The sequence below is a fragment of the Sinohyriopsis cumingii genome, chromosome 9 (assembly GCF_028554795.1).
Source record: "Sinohyriopsis cumingii isolate HCF-2022 chromosome 9, ASM2855479v2, whole genome shotgun sequence".
Lineage (NCBI taxonomy): Eukaryota > Metazoa > Mollusca > Bivalvia > Unionida > Unionidae > Sinohyriopsis > Sinohyriopsis cumingii.
In genome coordinates this window covers 39,316,690-39,332,141 of record NC_142969.1, presented here as the reverse complement: position 1 = coordinate 39,332,141, position 15,452 = coordinate 39,316,690, and the positions used below count along the sequence as shown (strand labels likewise).

Genomic DNA, 15,452 nt, shown 5'->3' with positions numbered 1-15,452 from the left:
ATACTGTCTTTGAGCCAAATATCTGGACACCAAGAAATAATGCATACTATCATTGACCCAATTACATGTATTGGGACATGAAAACAATATGGATACTGTCTTTGAGCCAAATATCTGGACACCAAGAAATAATGCATACTATCATTGACACAAATATCTGGGTAAAAAAAAGTAAATTACTTTTCTGTCTGGATTATTTGTTTATCATTGAAAATTATCAGTTAATTTCTGAGGTTCATTTTTCTTTCTGTTTGTAAAACTGTGAGAGTCTATTCATTGTGTACATGTAATGCTGTTTATGATAAATTCAAATGGAAACTTTGTTGTTGAGCATCACAGAGTTCTAACATTGATATTGTTTCATAGCATGTAGACTGACTTTGACAACAGAATCTACCACTGAAATTATATACAAATTTGTCTCAGAAAATCTGAAAGATAAACCATATTTTCATTCAAAAGACTTGAAGTGATCTCTTAACTAAAACCCCAAATATTGCAATCATTGCCCTATATTTTTATGGTGCCGAATTAGACTGGTTCAGAAATTTGTATTGCTGAATACCAATACTTGAACTTAAGTTATAGGTACACCACTCCCTGATAACTTGCAAACCCACTTATAATGTGGTGCCAGGCATGGCTCCCTTTTTTTAAACCAGAAAATAACCAAAAAATTGATCCCTATTTGTTGAACTTGAAGAAAATCATGGTCAAAATTGGTAGTTTTATCATCGAAAACGGTAGATAGGACCTGGAAATTTTAATCAACTTTTTGAAATATCAAATTTAAATATAGGTCATAGAATTTTTTTACATTTTCTTTCCAAATGACATTCTGCAATTAAAAGTATGTAAGGAAATTTCCATCAATGAAAATGTCACTATTATTTTATCAATTGAAATTTGTGTTCTAGTTCTATATTTTAGTTCCTTTTAAGTGTAATTGTCCTAAATGCAATGTGTCCTCTTGTAATTAAATGTAAAATGCGTCAATCTACCGTAACAGCTATGTCAGCGAGCGTTTCTCTGAAAACCTAATTAATTGCCGCCTGTGTTTTGATAACTGACTTCTGGAAGCATTTGTTGTATTGTTGCACTGAATTAAAACCTGGCCTCCTTTGTATTACCACGTTAATTATGTCTTTTGAATCAAATAAAGGAGGTGGAATAAAAGAAAAGTTTAAAAGGTACGAAAATCTACAAACTTAAAATCTAGCAGCCCTGGTCGTATGTTGGGTGAACTCACTTCATTTGATCAGTCGAACACTTATAAATGTTATTGTGTATTAACATAAACTACCTTAAATTAACCGACTCTTTCATAACTGATTGAAGATAACAAGGCAGCCAAGCGAAATGAATATTTAATAAAGAGCTTGATTTCACAGACAATGTTTCCCTTTACCCTCATTTGCGCTTCAGAGACCCCCACATTTTTAATTTGACCCCAAGTTTTGGTACCAAAGTTTGTTTTTTACTCAGTCTGACCCCCAGTTTTGACACCAAGGAGATTTTTGACTCTCAGTCTTGCACCCCTGAGGGATACACTGACAGATACGGACCACTGTGGGCAAGTGAGTTTCAGAGAATTCTTGAACTGACACTTAGAGATTTCCTCAAGGATGATAAGAAGTTTTCAGTATTACTTCCAATGAAATCACAATATCAGTACTGTACTAATTGAACAATACAAAAATTGAGTTTTGATGTAGACGACATCATGTGGGTATCATGTGCCTTGTGTTACTTTACACATGCTTTGTTTTAAGTTCTTTTCTATTTTGTGTTCACAGTGTTTTTTATTCATCCCCCACTTCGCTGGATATCCTGTATTTGGATTATTAATTATTATTTACAGCGATATTTAATATAGCTATTTTTAAAAAATTGTAAATAATTAAAAGTTTCTAGAAGCCACAGCTTGTGTTGCTGTCTCAGCTACATCGTGTGAGAGATGGTTCAGTTTTGTAAACAGAATTAAAGCAAAACAAAGATCAGCTCAAGACACTTCCACCCTGCGTGAGCTGCTACTGCTGGTTGTTAATGGACTGCCGGCAGAGATTTATGATCCCAGTCAGGTATTGACAAATGGTACTTCACTGTTCGAGGCATACATTGCATCGCTGGACATAAGCCAGTTCAGTTTACTGGAAATGGGAAAGAAAAGATAATAACCAGTGTACATATTTAAACACTTGATGCCACTAAAGTTGATCCACTTTAGTGAGAATAGGAATGGATGTACATGGCTGATTTGTCTCCTTTAGTACATTCTCCAGTGTTAAATACATGTATAACTATAAATATAAAAGAAGCCCAGACACATGTCAGCTTGATGTAACACTGATTCATTTTTTAATTTTACTGTCTCAAGATGCAGGGTAGCCTAATGGTTAGAACATCAACCTTGGATGCAGGATGTTCTGGGGTCGAACCCTGGCCGAGTCATAACAAAGACTTATAAAATGGTTCTTGTAGCTGCCTCGCCTAGTGCCCAGCATTAAGAGGTTATTGTTAGTGCTGGTATGCCTGGTGTCATGATAATGTGACTGGGTGGGACATGATGCCACATATCTGCGGCATGATGCCCCTGTGCTAGACATCACTATGAACTGCCATGCTGCAGACATCATAGCAATATGACTAAAAAATTGTAAAAGCTATGTTAAAACACGATGAAAGGTTGTTTTCCTTTATCATTACCTTTAGCAAGATCACAGCTTGAATTGTTTAATGATCTGATCTGCTTGACTAGCTGTATAGCATGTCAGCTGTTTTATTGCTGCCTATTGACAACACCTTTATTTAATCCATATGATAATCAGGATTATCAAAGTGGTTTCCCTGTCTCAAGGTTGACTATTCAACAACCAGTTTTCCATCTTTGCTACACAAGATTCTGATGTGATAGCCCTATCTACACCTTGGTGTATTGAGTAGATATTTCTGTGCTTTAAGTCTGTGAATTTCATTGGATGTGGCAGCAAGCCAATACATCCAATCAAAATTAAGTTGTTCATATTTGAACACTGTTCCTACATGATTGAGACAAGGGGAGCACACAGCTTGAATGGACTGATAAAAAAGCAATTTTCCACTGATGGTCAGTGTTTGCACAAATACTTTTCACTCAGATAGACCTATAATGGCTTCCCTCTGGTCCTTAGTAATACTTTCGATGTTAAACTTACAAAGTATCCTTTTTAGGTCAATTGCCTCCACAATTTTTGGCCTATGTACAATGCACCATGCAACAGTGGTTAGTTGGCATTACATACTAAGGGAAGCAACTCATCAAATCCAAAAAATGTTGCTTGGCTAAAGCACTAATATATTATTTTTGATCTGCCAAGGTGTAGATAGGGTTATCCTATCAGAACCTTGGCTAGCAAAGATGCCAGGTTTCAAGTACAGACTAAGCTATCCCTGTACCTATGAAATATTTTTTAATGAGACCAATGCTAATGCTTACAAATGGATGAAGAGCCTAAGGAATGATGATATTTGTTGGGAGACCAGACCTCCTATATATGAATTTATTAATAATCCAAAAGAAATAAAACACATGATAACAGAGGTTATAAAAAAAATTTTATATGCAGAAATGGCAACTGTCAGTAATCCGGCCCTCCTAAGGCAGGGGTGTCAAACTCAATCGCTTAGCGGGCCAAAACTCAAATCACACGTAAGTTGCAGGTCGAACAGGATAAACATTCAATAAGCAGAAAATTAAACCTTTTTTAAACATTAATATAAATTAAAACAGAAAAAAGTTTTAATAATAAAAAATCATTGGCATACCCATTTTCGCTCTTATGCCAATTTGTCAGAGCTGGATGTTTGGCAAGGCTGCTAATTAGGGAATTTGATTTGTACTTTATATCACAGGGCCATTAAAAAATATTTTTGCCTAAAATTCTCTCTCAGGACGGATATAATTGTATGGCGGGCCTGATGTGGCCCGCGGGCCTTGAGTTTGACACATGTGTCCTAAGGGATACATTTTTCCATTGTTACATAAATGCAGAAAACTACTTATTACAGTTACCTTGGATCCATGCATTTACCATCTTAAACTTTAAGACTTCCAGTCAGACTTCCCGTTGACAGGTCATTGGGACAGTACATTGTTTGAAGAATAAAGATGTAGTCATTATGATAAAAATGGTATCAGATATGAATACCATTATGTATTAATTTGTCCCAAATTTCACAAAAATGTATCTTTTTCAAACTGTTCTATTACTGAAAACCCCATATTCCAAAATTACAAACCTTATTTGCTACTGATAATTGCAGAATTCTCCATCTTGCCAAATTTGTTAATTTAATAATGAATTTAATAAACATTGTGCAATTTTTATGGAAGTGGAAATTTCTCCTGCTTCATAATCATTTACCATATGTACCTGCTTATTAGTCCAACTGCAAACTACACAGACCCAGATCGGTTGTCACATAATGCACTGGCATATCTGGGTCTGTGTAGTTTGTTAGGAATAATCAGTAGAACAAACAACATAGACCCTGGTCTGCAGGCGCATTATGCAATGGAAGATTGGGATCTTTGTTGTTGGCAGTTTGACTCAACGTATAAGTGAGTATATGGGGTATTACTTTTTTCCCTTTTACAGATTTGTACATATCAGGATAGTCATTGTATTCTGCCATAACATATTGTTATATTTATGTATGCAAATGATCTTATAATGACCTTTGAATGTTTAAAATTCTTGCTCTGATTGTAAATGTTGACTGGTGATATGATCCATATGTCCTAGGTTATTGGCTTCACCTTATAAAATCATGGGGGGGGGGGCACCAGACAGATGCCTCCCCCCCTTTTTCCCCCAAAAATAAAAGGTGTTTTATGTGTGTATGTTGCTTCCGAAGGTATATATGTTTGTCTTATTTTAACAAAAGAATTTCGATCAAAAATTTAGTTAACTGCTAAAAATTTTGTTGGGGTATTATTTTTTCGCCCTAGTGTTATCTAAAGGATCAAGGGCCTCAGGTGGTCTAAAGTGCTCTCCGTTACAGATCACTGCCATCTCACCTCTGTCTACGTGGGTTTGAGTCTCGGATTCAGCTATTGTGGGTACTGAGAAAGCTTGCCAGTAGCTTCTTGTGGGTCAGTGGTTCTTTCCAGGGTTTTCCTGGGTTCTTCCTCCACCATTAATACTGGCTGCCATGTATAGCCTGTCATGTGCTGAAAAATGGCATTAAACCCTACAACAATTACAACAACTGTGTAAAGGCTCGTTCATCCGATTGTGGGCTTTGTCGGAGTCCCATGTGTTGTATATGTGTTTTTGCTATATATTGTGTGTATGCTATAGATTTTGATGTAGGGACGGCTGTCTCAGTCAAATTACATCCCAATTGTCTAATCATTTAAATTTTTGGGACTTATAAATTGTCCAAAATTTTGGCTGATTTATTTTTGTTTTTTATTTAAATTTTCGAATTTTGTAGAGAAAACGGTTTTTAGCTCTCTCATTTATCATTAAAGATATAAAAGTTCCAAAAGGGTTTTATTTTTGGGTTAGTCCCTAAAAGTTAGTAAGGGTAACTCTTGTTTTTTTTACTAAATTTATAGTTTGTCCCCGTATAGTTATTCTTTTTGTCCATTTCCAAACATGTGAGGTTTTCTGATGCTCTTACGAAGCCTTTTTCACTTCGCTTAGCGCCATGTGACATAGCTCTTTGGCATCTGTGCGTCATACTTCTCCCACGTGGAGGTTCCAAGTTTCCCTTAGAAAAGAGTGCAAAGGACAGAATACTGTATTGGTGCTTTATTAGTATTATTTAGTGCAAGCAGTTACTTAGTATTGCGTTGTTGGTTAGATTTTATTGTTTTCTCTAAATATTCTGCAGCAGTTTAGTTTCATATATTGGTACTGTGAGGTGAGAGATGAAGGCTGGGCTCCACCCCGTATTTGACGCTACTCTGCCCTAGTTGGGTGGTGTCCTGAAGCCCCTCCCGCATCTCCCCACTTCCTGGCCAAGACACACAGCCTTGAAAAGTAGACTTATTGTTAAAGAAAGGATTCTTAATACAGAGTAGATAAAAGAAAACAAAAATAAAACCATTATTTAATTATTTTTATTACTTGACCACAAGATAGCATAGTAGTTGTAATGTAGTCAATTATTTTTACAACCGCTTTATTTTCAAAATTTACATCTAGACATAAAATATTGTTTTTGTGATACTTGTACTTTTTACATATTTCCATAATTAGCAATATCCTATTTTTTTTTTTTTTTGTCGCATTGGGCGATCTTATGGAGTTTTGTGAAATTGGCAACTTTACATTAAGGGCATTTTGGTATTGTTCTGATCATACAATGTCTGACAGCTTCTTTGCCTGTAAGCCAGGCGTTGTGCAGGTATTTAAAAATGATGCTTTGAATTTTGACAGATCTTATTTTCTCCCAATTTTTCCAAGTTTTTTCCCAGTTTATCCCCCAGTTGTCTTGTTCTACTCCACATCTTATTCTTTTCGTTACATCCTCTCTTATCCAGTCATATGTTTTTCCTGTATCCAGTGTCCATAATTCTGCTTGATTTTTATATTTTAAAAGTATTTCCCTAATATATCTGAATTTTCATGGTACTTCGAGTTTTTTTTTGTAATTTTATTATTTCTTTATATCTCCGGTCAGCCCCATATGGTGAAGCCGAGCCAGTAGATATATAGTGCCTCCCATGCTGTCTTAGGTTCGGGTTGTACTTTTATTAATCTGTTTATTATATTAGTTACTTTTAGTAGTAGTGGGCTTGGCGGTCTCAGTCCCCCTCTACTTTGTGCTCTATACAGAGTCTAATAATATAATGGGTTTTGTAATTCCATATGGAATTTATTATTTCCTTACCCAACTTATTCAGAATTTTATTTTCCCTGTCTATTGATCTAATTGTATAATTAATATTTTGAATACAAATATGTTTTTGCTACTTGGGCCCGCTCCATGATGCATAGTGGCGTCAGGTGGGCACAAAACCCATGACCACAGTCAACCAATAAATTATAGCAGTTGTCTGGCCAGGGATTTGCTTTCATTGGAATTTTTTTCTTCTGTCTGGCTCTTTACCTTTTAGACCATTTGAGCACTTCCATTCATTAATCCCACCTAGGTGTATTGGGTTGTTGATATTGTGAATGTTCATGTTTTGTCTAGGAACACAGGACCACCTCCAGTCATAATGTGTATCTACAATAGGTATTGTAACACTACTGTTTGCCATTGTCTTTTTGCTGTGAGCAGTCCCTTGGTACTGTATGTAGCTGGCTTATTTTAACTTAGTCATTAAAATAACATTTATCTGATAGATCTCACAACTACATAGGAGTACCAAAAGAAATGAGCAAACATGAACTGAAGAGGAATAAATTACCATGTGTCCAGGTAAGTAAATTGTAAACATTGACTTGAAGGGTTGGTTTGTCTTGGAACCAATTAGTATTTGGCAAGACCTTTTGCCATTGACCTTGCCAATTAATCTTTGAAAGCTCAGACAAAAAACAGGTGTGAAAATTATAGTTGATTAAATTGATGAATCACCAAATCAAATAATGTTTTGGTGCTCTTTTATAAATCAGTCTAACTTGGGTCTGTTCAGTTTGCGTTTGGACTTGACTTATAAATGGATACATATGTCATAACTAGGAAAGAGATAAAAGATACAAGACATCAGTAGTCTAACATAAAAACACTAGCTCTTTATCAACTACTGTATATACTCGCTGATAAATCAAGTCAAACTGCAAACAAATGAAGATCCTGATCCGTCTTAGCATAATGCACCAATCGATTAGGGTCTATGTTCTTTGTTCTACTGATTGCTCCATATAAACTGCACAGACCCAGATCTGCCATTGTGCATTATGCAGCACACGGGCAGATCTGTCTTTGGAGTTTGCAGTTGGACTTACCTTGTAAGCAAGTAATGATGGTATTTTACCAGCACCTACTTAATACCACATAATTTTCTTGAAACCAAAGATTTACTTTTGAAACATTTCTCACTTTATTAAATAGTAATTTTTGGTTGATAATGAAGATTTCACTACAGTTGGATGAAATATGAAACTATTTATTCATGCATGTTATAATCTGTATTATGTATATAACTACAAATTGCACAGATTAATATCTGTGATCTCATTATGCACTGGCAGATCTGAGTCCGTGCAGATTGTGCAGCTTAATCAGTAGAACATGGGCCCAGATCTGGCACATTATACAATGACAGATCAGAGTCTATGTTCTTTGCAGTTGTACTGGACTTGTTATAAAATCAATCAGTCTGATGGACAGCTGACAGGACATGTAGGTGGAACTTGTGAATTAGTTAGTTAGACGCTAATCTGTAAGGAATATGTTACAAAATATATTTGATCATAAGTTGAGTCAAACTGAAAACAAAAGATCCTAACCTGTCATAGCATAATGTGCCTGCCAGGCAGGGTCTATGTTGTTTCTTCTACTGAAACAAACTGCACAGTCCAAGATGGTGCATTATGGGACAGCAGATCTGGGTCTGTGCTGTTTGGCTCATCTTATAAGCGAGTGTATATTATAATATACATTGGGAACAGCTACTACATGCCTATATCTCCAATTACATAATTGCAAACTTTTGGGGCTGGGAATATTGCTTTTTTGCAATTAAAATGACAAACAACCCTTAGCCATGACAATAATCATGTAGGCCAAAACTATATCCTCAATCACAGACAAAGGTGAATCACACAATATTAATTAAATATACTTTATAATAAGACATTACTAAGAAACTTCACAAATATGTTCTCAGGCCATATTTAGCATTTCTGCATACAAAGGTGTAATGAATGTGCCATTTAGCAACTTAATAATCATGCCAGTCAAGCTTGGCTGTCTTAGCCAGATGAATCTTGTATTTACATATCTAGTGGTGTCATACAATTTTTGCAAAGGCAATAAACTTTTCCTACTTCCTCTTCATGCTTTAGATTTTCTAAGAAATATTTGAACAAAAACCTTTAGCTGTGGAAATTGTTCATAGTGATTTCTGTTTAAACGAGTCGATCTTATTGGAATGTTCAAGATCTGATTCATCTGGAAGTATGGAAATCTTACATGCAAAATAAGAGGTCAAAAGTTGATGTTAGTGCTGAGATGTCCTTGACCATTATGCCCTAAATAATGTGTTTTCAGTTGGTTGCCGATCCCTGTTTCTCATTGCCAACCCTAGCACTTGTTTCCCTCATCGTAAGTTTTTTTAAAAAATTCACTTTAAATATTTAGTGTTTATTTAAAAGGAAAAAAAATGTCCTGCCTACCCTAATTTTAAACCCAGTGCAATAGGAAACTCATTTTTGTGTGCCTTATCTGTGCTTTATGTTCCAAATTAAACAACCAAAATAGACATAGTAGCAGATCAGGGTTCATAGAGAAAAGGAATGCTAAGGTGGCCTAGTGGTTAGGGTATCCACCTCGGATGGGGCAGGTCACGGTTTCGAACACAGGTCGAGTCATACCAAAGACTTATAAAAATGGTACTAACAGCTGTCTCGCTAGATGCTCAGCATTAAGAATTAGTGTTTGGACTGGTCAGCCTGTTGTCAGCTGACTCACTAGGTGCTCAGCATTAATAGGTTACTGTTATGACTGGTTGGCCTGGTGTCCGGATAATGTGACTGGGTGGGACATCATGCTACATGTCTGCAGCATGATGATCCAGTGCTAGACATCACTAAAATCTGCCACACTGCAGACATCATAGTGATATGACTTAAAAATTGTTATAGCTATGCTAAAAATCCAAATCACACACACTTACATTCTGAGGCGTATTTGTTTTATTCACAGATATTATCTTACCTAAAAATGGAATTTACAAGTTTTGGGCATAATCAGTTTAAAACAGTTCAGATTACAAAATTTCACTAATAAAATTATTTACATGAAACAATTCTCATGTGTCCATCAGTGTTTACAGATTTTCTTCTTGTCTTACCTCTGTGCATCATTGCCTTGAGTAAACTTATAACTAGCTATGTACAGCTTTATTGGACGATTCAGTCTTCACAACACACTGCATGTATGATAAAGAATCTTGTAATTGGTAATGTATGGTAATTTTACTCAGGTGGTAATATGTACACTAGTCATACAGTAATTTAGATGTGTGAAGTTTCAGTGGACTTACAGCCACAGCTTGATTGGTTTTCTGTTGTTGCAATATTTATCCATTTGTAGCTAATATTTGTCCTAGGTACAGTAGTTAGAGTTCACCATTGGCTGCTTTCACTCATTCTGTGTGATTCATCTTTTGTCAATCAATAGTACGGTGCTCCACTCTGTGGTTACACATCTTCTTTGGATCTCCATGTTTCCCAGGAACATTCATGCACATAAACAATTAATCTGGTTTAGGATTTAGACATAAAGAAAACAGAACTAAGCTCCTGTACTGTACCACCAGTCTTGTGGGAGTAGGTACCTTTTTGATGGAGGTAAGTGTTATTATGATTAATTCTGTTATCCTACCTGTGGGAAATGTACCTGATATTTGTCACAAGTCTTTATGCTGGCTTGATAAGATGAACTATGATACTGCTATTTTTGTATGGATTTTCTGATACCATGAAGTGTTCATAACAGATAAATACAGCGTGATGGAAACCTCAAGTCAATCATTTCCATGAAATATTCTCAACATTTTTATTTTCTTCTTAGTGATGCTAGGACAAGAGTATTAAGTGTAATGCGTATTTAATGACTGATGTTTATCCATTATTTAGTCCTATTAGGTCAGTGTTGTCCAACCTGCGATCCCCGGGCTGATTTTAAATGGCCTGCTAGAGCTCGAGCAGCTACATAGTTTTTGCTTTTCAGTTTTCTGCGGTGGCCCACGGCTTCAAGAAAAACATTTTTCAGTGGCCCATGGCATCAAAAAGGTTGGACAGCACTGTATTAGGTGTTTACTTTAGGTTACCCTATTGTCCATACTGGGGGAAAAAACTCTTGATCTACAAGTTCATTCACATGCATATTTTACATATATGGTGTGGATGCATGTGTGTGTGCTAGAGATGGGCAGTAATGACTGTAAATGTATTTTTTCCTATCATTGTGCATAGTCATTCAGTACACATCACTGGGAAACTACAGTTTGTTGTGAGAGTTTTATATTTTATACATAACCTGTAAACCATTAATAGTATAGCATAGACATGATATTTAAAAATAAAAATATTTGAAACATTTTGAGTGGCAAAAAAGGTATATCAGAGGGACATGAAATGACAAAATGGTGCAAAACTTAAATTTAAACCACAAGACTTGCCATGTTTTATTGCCTGGGGCAATATAAAGTTGCCTTCTATCATTTGAATAGGAACAAATCATGCATGTACTCACTATGCAGTGATATGTGACAATTTCAGAACCTGTTTTAGAGATCTAAACAGTTGACATGAAACGGTGACTTTATTTACCTAGATAATCAATAGGAGTAGTTAACTGAGTTAGGGATATTTTATTCTTAATTGGTGAAAGATTTTTCACTTTTATAACCAAAAGAATAACATGAATTATACTTTGTATCATTATACATTGTTTGCACACTACCAGATATACCATACGTCCTCATATATAAGTCAAGTAAAACTACAGACAACAAAGATCCTGATCTGCTGTTGCATAATGCGCCAGAACAGGTTCTCTCTTGTTTATTCTACTGATTACTCCAATCAGTCTGCACAGACCCAGATGTGCAGGCAGATTCTTGGTCTGTGCAGTTTGCAGTTGCACTTTACTTATAAGCAATTACATACTGTACATTACCAGTGCATTTTCAGAATTATTTTTGTACATTCCAAAACCATTATTATTGTGCACTAATAGTATCATTGTTAAACCCCCATAATGTATGGAGACTGTTGTTTATCATTTTCAGATTTGTTTATTATAGTCTCATGCAAACATTGCTTCAAATATTTTTTTCTTTCCATTTATATTTGAACCAACATCTACCTCAGTATCCTTGGGAAAGGCACTTAACCCCATTGTCTCAGCATGATGATAATGTACTAAAAGTGCCCCAGACAAAAACAAAAGTTACATTTGGGTCAGCAATGCCATTTCATCAGGTAAATTTGCTATATTTCATGTATGGTGCTCACCTTTGCTACTTGCATGTAGTCTGAGAGATTTGTCTGTTGTATTCTGTCAAGGTGCTTATAATAAAATAGCTTGTGAAATGTGAAGAAGTAAAATCCACTTGTAGGTATTTGGAACAGAAATTTTATATGACTCATACTATCTTGATGTCGTCTGATTAGATATTACATTCAGGCATGTACAACTGCTTACAATTTTAATTATAACAGGGATTTAGCAAGTTTTTTTAATACAATATCAGCAATTTACAACTTTTATTTTACTCTCTTGGGGAGTCGGGTGGCCAATATGTCTTAAGCACTTAACCTTTACTCTTCACTGTCAGCTTACTGTGGATTCAAATCGACCAATATTGGTATGTGAGAGAAAGCTTGCCAGTAGCTTCCTGTGGGTCAGTGGTTCTTACTGGGGTTTTCAAGGGTTCTTTCTCCACCAGTTATACTGGCCGTCATGTATAGTCTATTGTGTGCTGAAAAATGTCATTAAAAGCAACATCCACAACATTTAACTCTTGAGATTTCTCAAAGTTGGTTAGGTATTATGGCTGCAGCTCATCTGAGTAGTGTTATGAAATGATAGTCTTCTGGAAATTTGAAAATACGTACATACTTGCATACATACATACATACATACATACATGCTTAACAGACACTCACACACACACACACACACACACACACACACACACACACACACACACACACATAAACATAGTTAAAATATAAAATGTATACTAGTAATATTTTGTCAGCCAAAACTAAGTCTCCTTGTGAGTTCTTGCTTTTTTTTACCATGGGGAAAATTAACATTTACTTAAAATTCTCAGCTAGTTTGAGCCTAGAATATGTGGAATTGCAACATTTGTGTAATAATTCTTAAAAAATTTTGACCATATATGTAACCAAGCCACTTGTGACTTCAAAAAAATAGTGTTATTAGAATGATTCAGTTTCTGAATCAGAATTGCCCTATCAGACATAAGAAAAGCTGGTAGCAAATATTGCTTTGTGCCTTATTTTAATTGTATGATGAAAGGGCCTACTTGTTATTACCCTTATACTTGTTATTAACCTTATACTTGTTATTACCCTTATACATGCACTTGCTTTTAAGTCTAGCTAACTGCAAAGAACAGTGACCCTGATCTGCCATCACTTAATGCGCTGGCAGGTCAGTCTGTTTTTTTTCTTCTGTTTTTCAGATTACTCCTGACAAACAACAGAGATTCACATGCACCAGTGACCTGTTTGTGTGCAGTTTGCAGTTTGACTTGTAAACAAGTACACATGGTATATAGGGTGCAGTGGATATGATATTGCTAACCATTAATGAAATAAAAGGAGACTGCAAGAGTTCTTTTGATGTCTTGAGATACAAATCTTGAATCATGATAATGGTTTAATTATTCAGACTCTGAATGGGACAGACTACATTTAATATTCATTTATTATTGACCTTTTGGATAGCACTTGTCAGGCTTTTTATGGGACACATCTGAATAAATGTCTTAATGCTAGTTGAGTGTACAACAGTTGTGTAGGTATTGTACGCAGCTACTAATTTGGGGTTCTTTTGTCAGCACTGATAGTCATAAAATCAAAAGATCATACACTGTATATACTTGCAAATAAGTAAAATCCAACTGCAAACAACATAGATCCTAATCTGTCATAGAATAATTCACTGGCATATCAGGGTCTGTGTTTGTTTTAATGATTACTTCTGACAAACTGCAGAGATAAAGACCTGCCAGCGCTTTGTATGACAGCAAGTCTGGATCTTCAGTTTTGGAGTTGGATTAAAGTTATAAGCAACTATTGGTATACAGTACGTGGTACCAGTAGAAGGGTTTTTGGTTCCTTTCATGGCATCATAATCACCCCAGCTCAGTTGCTTGGTCATTTGGTTCATAACCGTTCCGGTGACCTAGTGGTTAGAGCATCCACCTCGGATGCGGGAGGGCTTGGGTTCGATCCTCAGCCGAGTCATACCAAAGACTTACAAAAATGGTACTAACAGCTGCCTCGCTTGGCGCTCAGCATTAAGAGGTTAGTGTTAGGACTGGTCGGCCTGGTGTCAGGATAATGTGACTGGGTGGGACATTGTGCTACATGTCTGCGGCATGATGCCCCAGTGCTAGACATCAGTATAAACTGTCACATTAATTATCAAGAGGTTCTTCTTGTCTTAAGAATAGATTTAATTTTTCTTGAGTGATTTTACATTAGCAATTCTTAATTGGAGTGTCTTGGCACATGCCATTCAAAAACCTATTACTCTTCGAAAAAACATTGTTTGACATTCAGAATCATTCTTTTTCCATTTTCTCCATTTTCCCACTGCTGCAAAATATTCTACTTATATGTTAAGATGTTTTTTATTTGAGTCTTTCCAGCATCAGAATTTTCCAGCAAAAACTCTTGAACATTATACCCACTGTCATTGTATCCAATAACTTCCTTTAAAGTAGAAATTTTCTTTTTTATGGGATGACATTGTAAACCTTTGTAATAACTTATTCTTTTGTTGATAATTGTACTGCAATTTAGTCATCCAAAAGTTGTATAGAGTAGATGAAATAATTTGTTTATAAAGATAGCGATGCATGTAATGTGATGGAATTTTTTGTCCTCATCTTGTGCCATATGTTCAAGGTTCATTTCTCTTTATCTGTGAATCATCGAAAGATATATTTGACCAAGTTATGATCTTAACAATTTGAATTACCTCCAGTTGTTATCATCAGAGGGAAGAACTTGACAGCTTTGTGAATCCAAAATACCTAACAGTGTTGAGCCCATTTCTATAAATGTCAGGTTTTGTAGATAATAATATAATATTAAAAACTCTGGTGTTATATGTTATAATGTACTATATCCAGCAATTGTCTGGTTAAAGAAAACCTGACATCTCAAAACAGGCATCAGAAAATATAATCTAATTGCTTAGATTACTATATGAATCAGATAATGGTTTTGAACGTCTATTAGATACAATGTGGCCACTTGCAATGGGGTGGGGGGGATTTGGACTAAAATGCTTGCCAGGTGCCACATCAGATGGATGGCAGCCCATAAGTAAACAAATTCATTGGTGTCAAGAAAACTGGCCATGTAGTTAAGTTGGCTACTGGTAAGGAAGGGGGCAGTTTTAGATGGGGACTACTGTACACCCTCCTCCATTGAGTAGTGGACTCTGGACACAGAGTAGAGGTGTTGCAACAGCTCATGTCCTGCCATCACCTCTTTGTCAGGTGGCATCCACTAGAAAGG

General features: G+C 35.8%; 1 protein-coding gene across 3 annotated transcripts in view; it reads left to right on the top strand.

Moving 5' to 3' along the window:
- LOC149791596 (uncharacterized) overlaps nucleotides 1-15,452 on the top strand; it is a 169,992-nt gene that overhangs the window by 17,065 nt on the left and 137,475 nt on the right. The window contains exon 1 of one of the 3 annotated variants that reach the window (XM_089970152.1): nucleotides 10,144-10,511. The exons of the other annotated variants lie outside the window; for them this stretch is intronic. The gene's annotated coding sequence lies outside the window, so the exon portion shown is untranslated. Of the gene's footprint in view, nucleotides 1-10,143; nucleotides 10,512-15,452 lie in introns of those variants that run through there. 3 annotated transcript variants of the gene reach the window in all.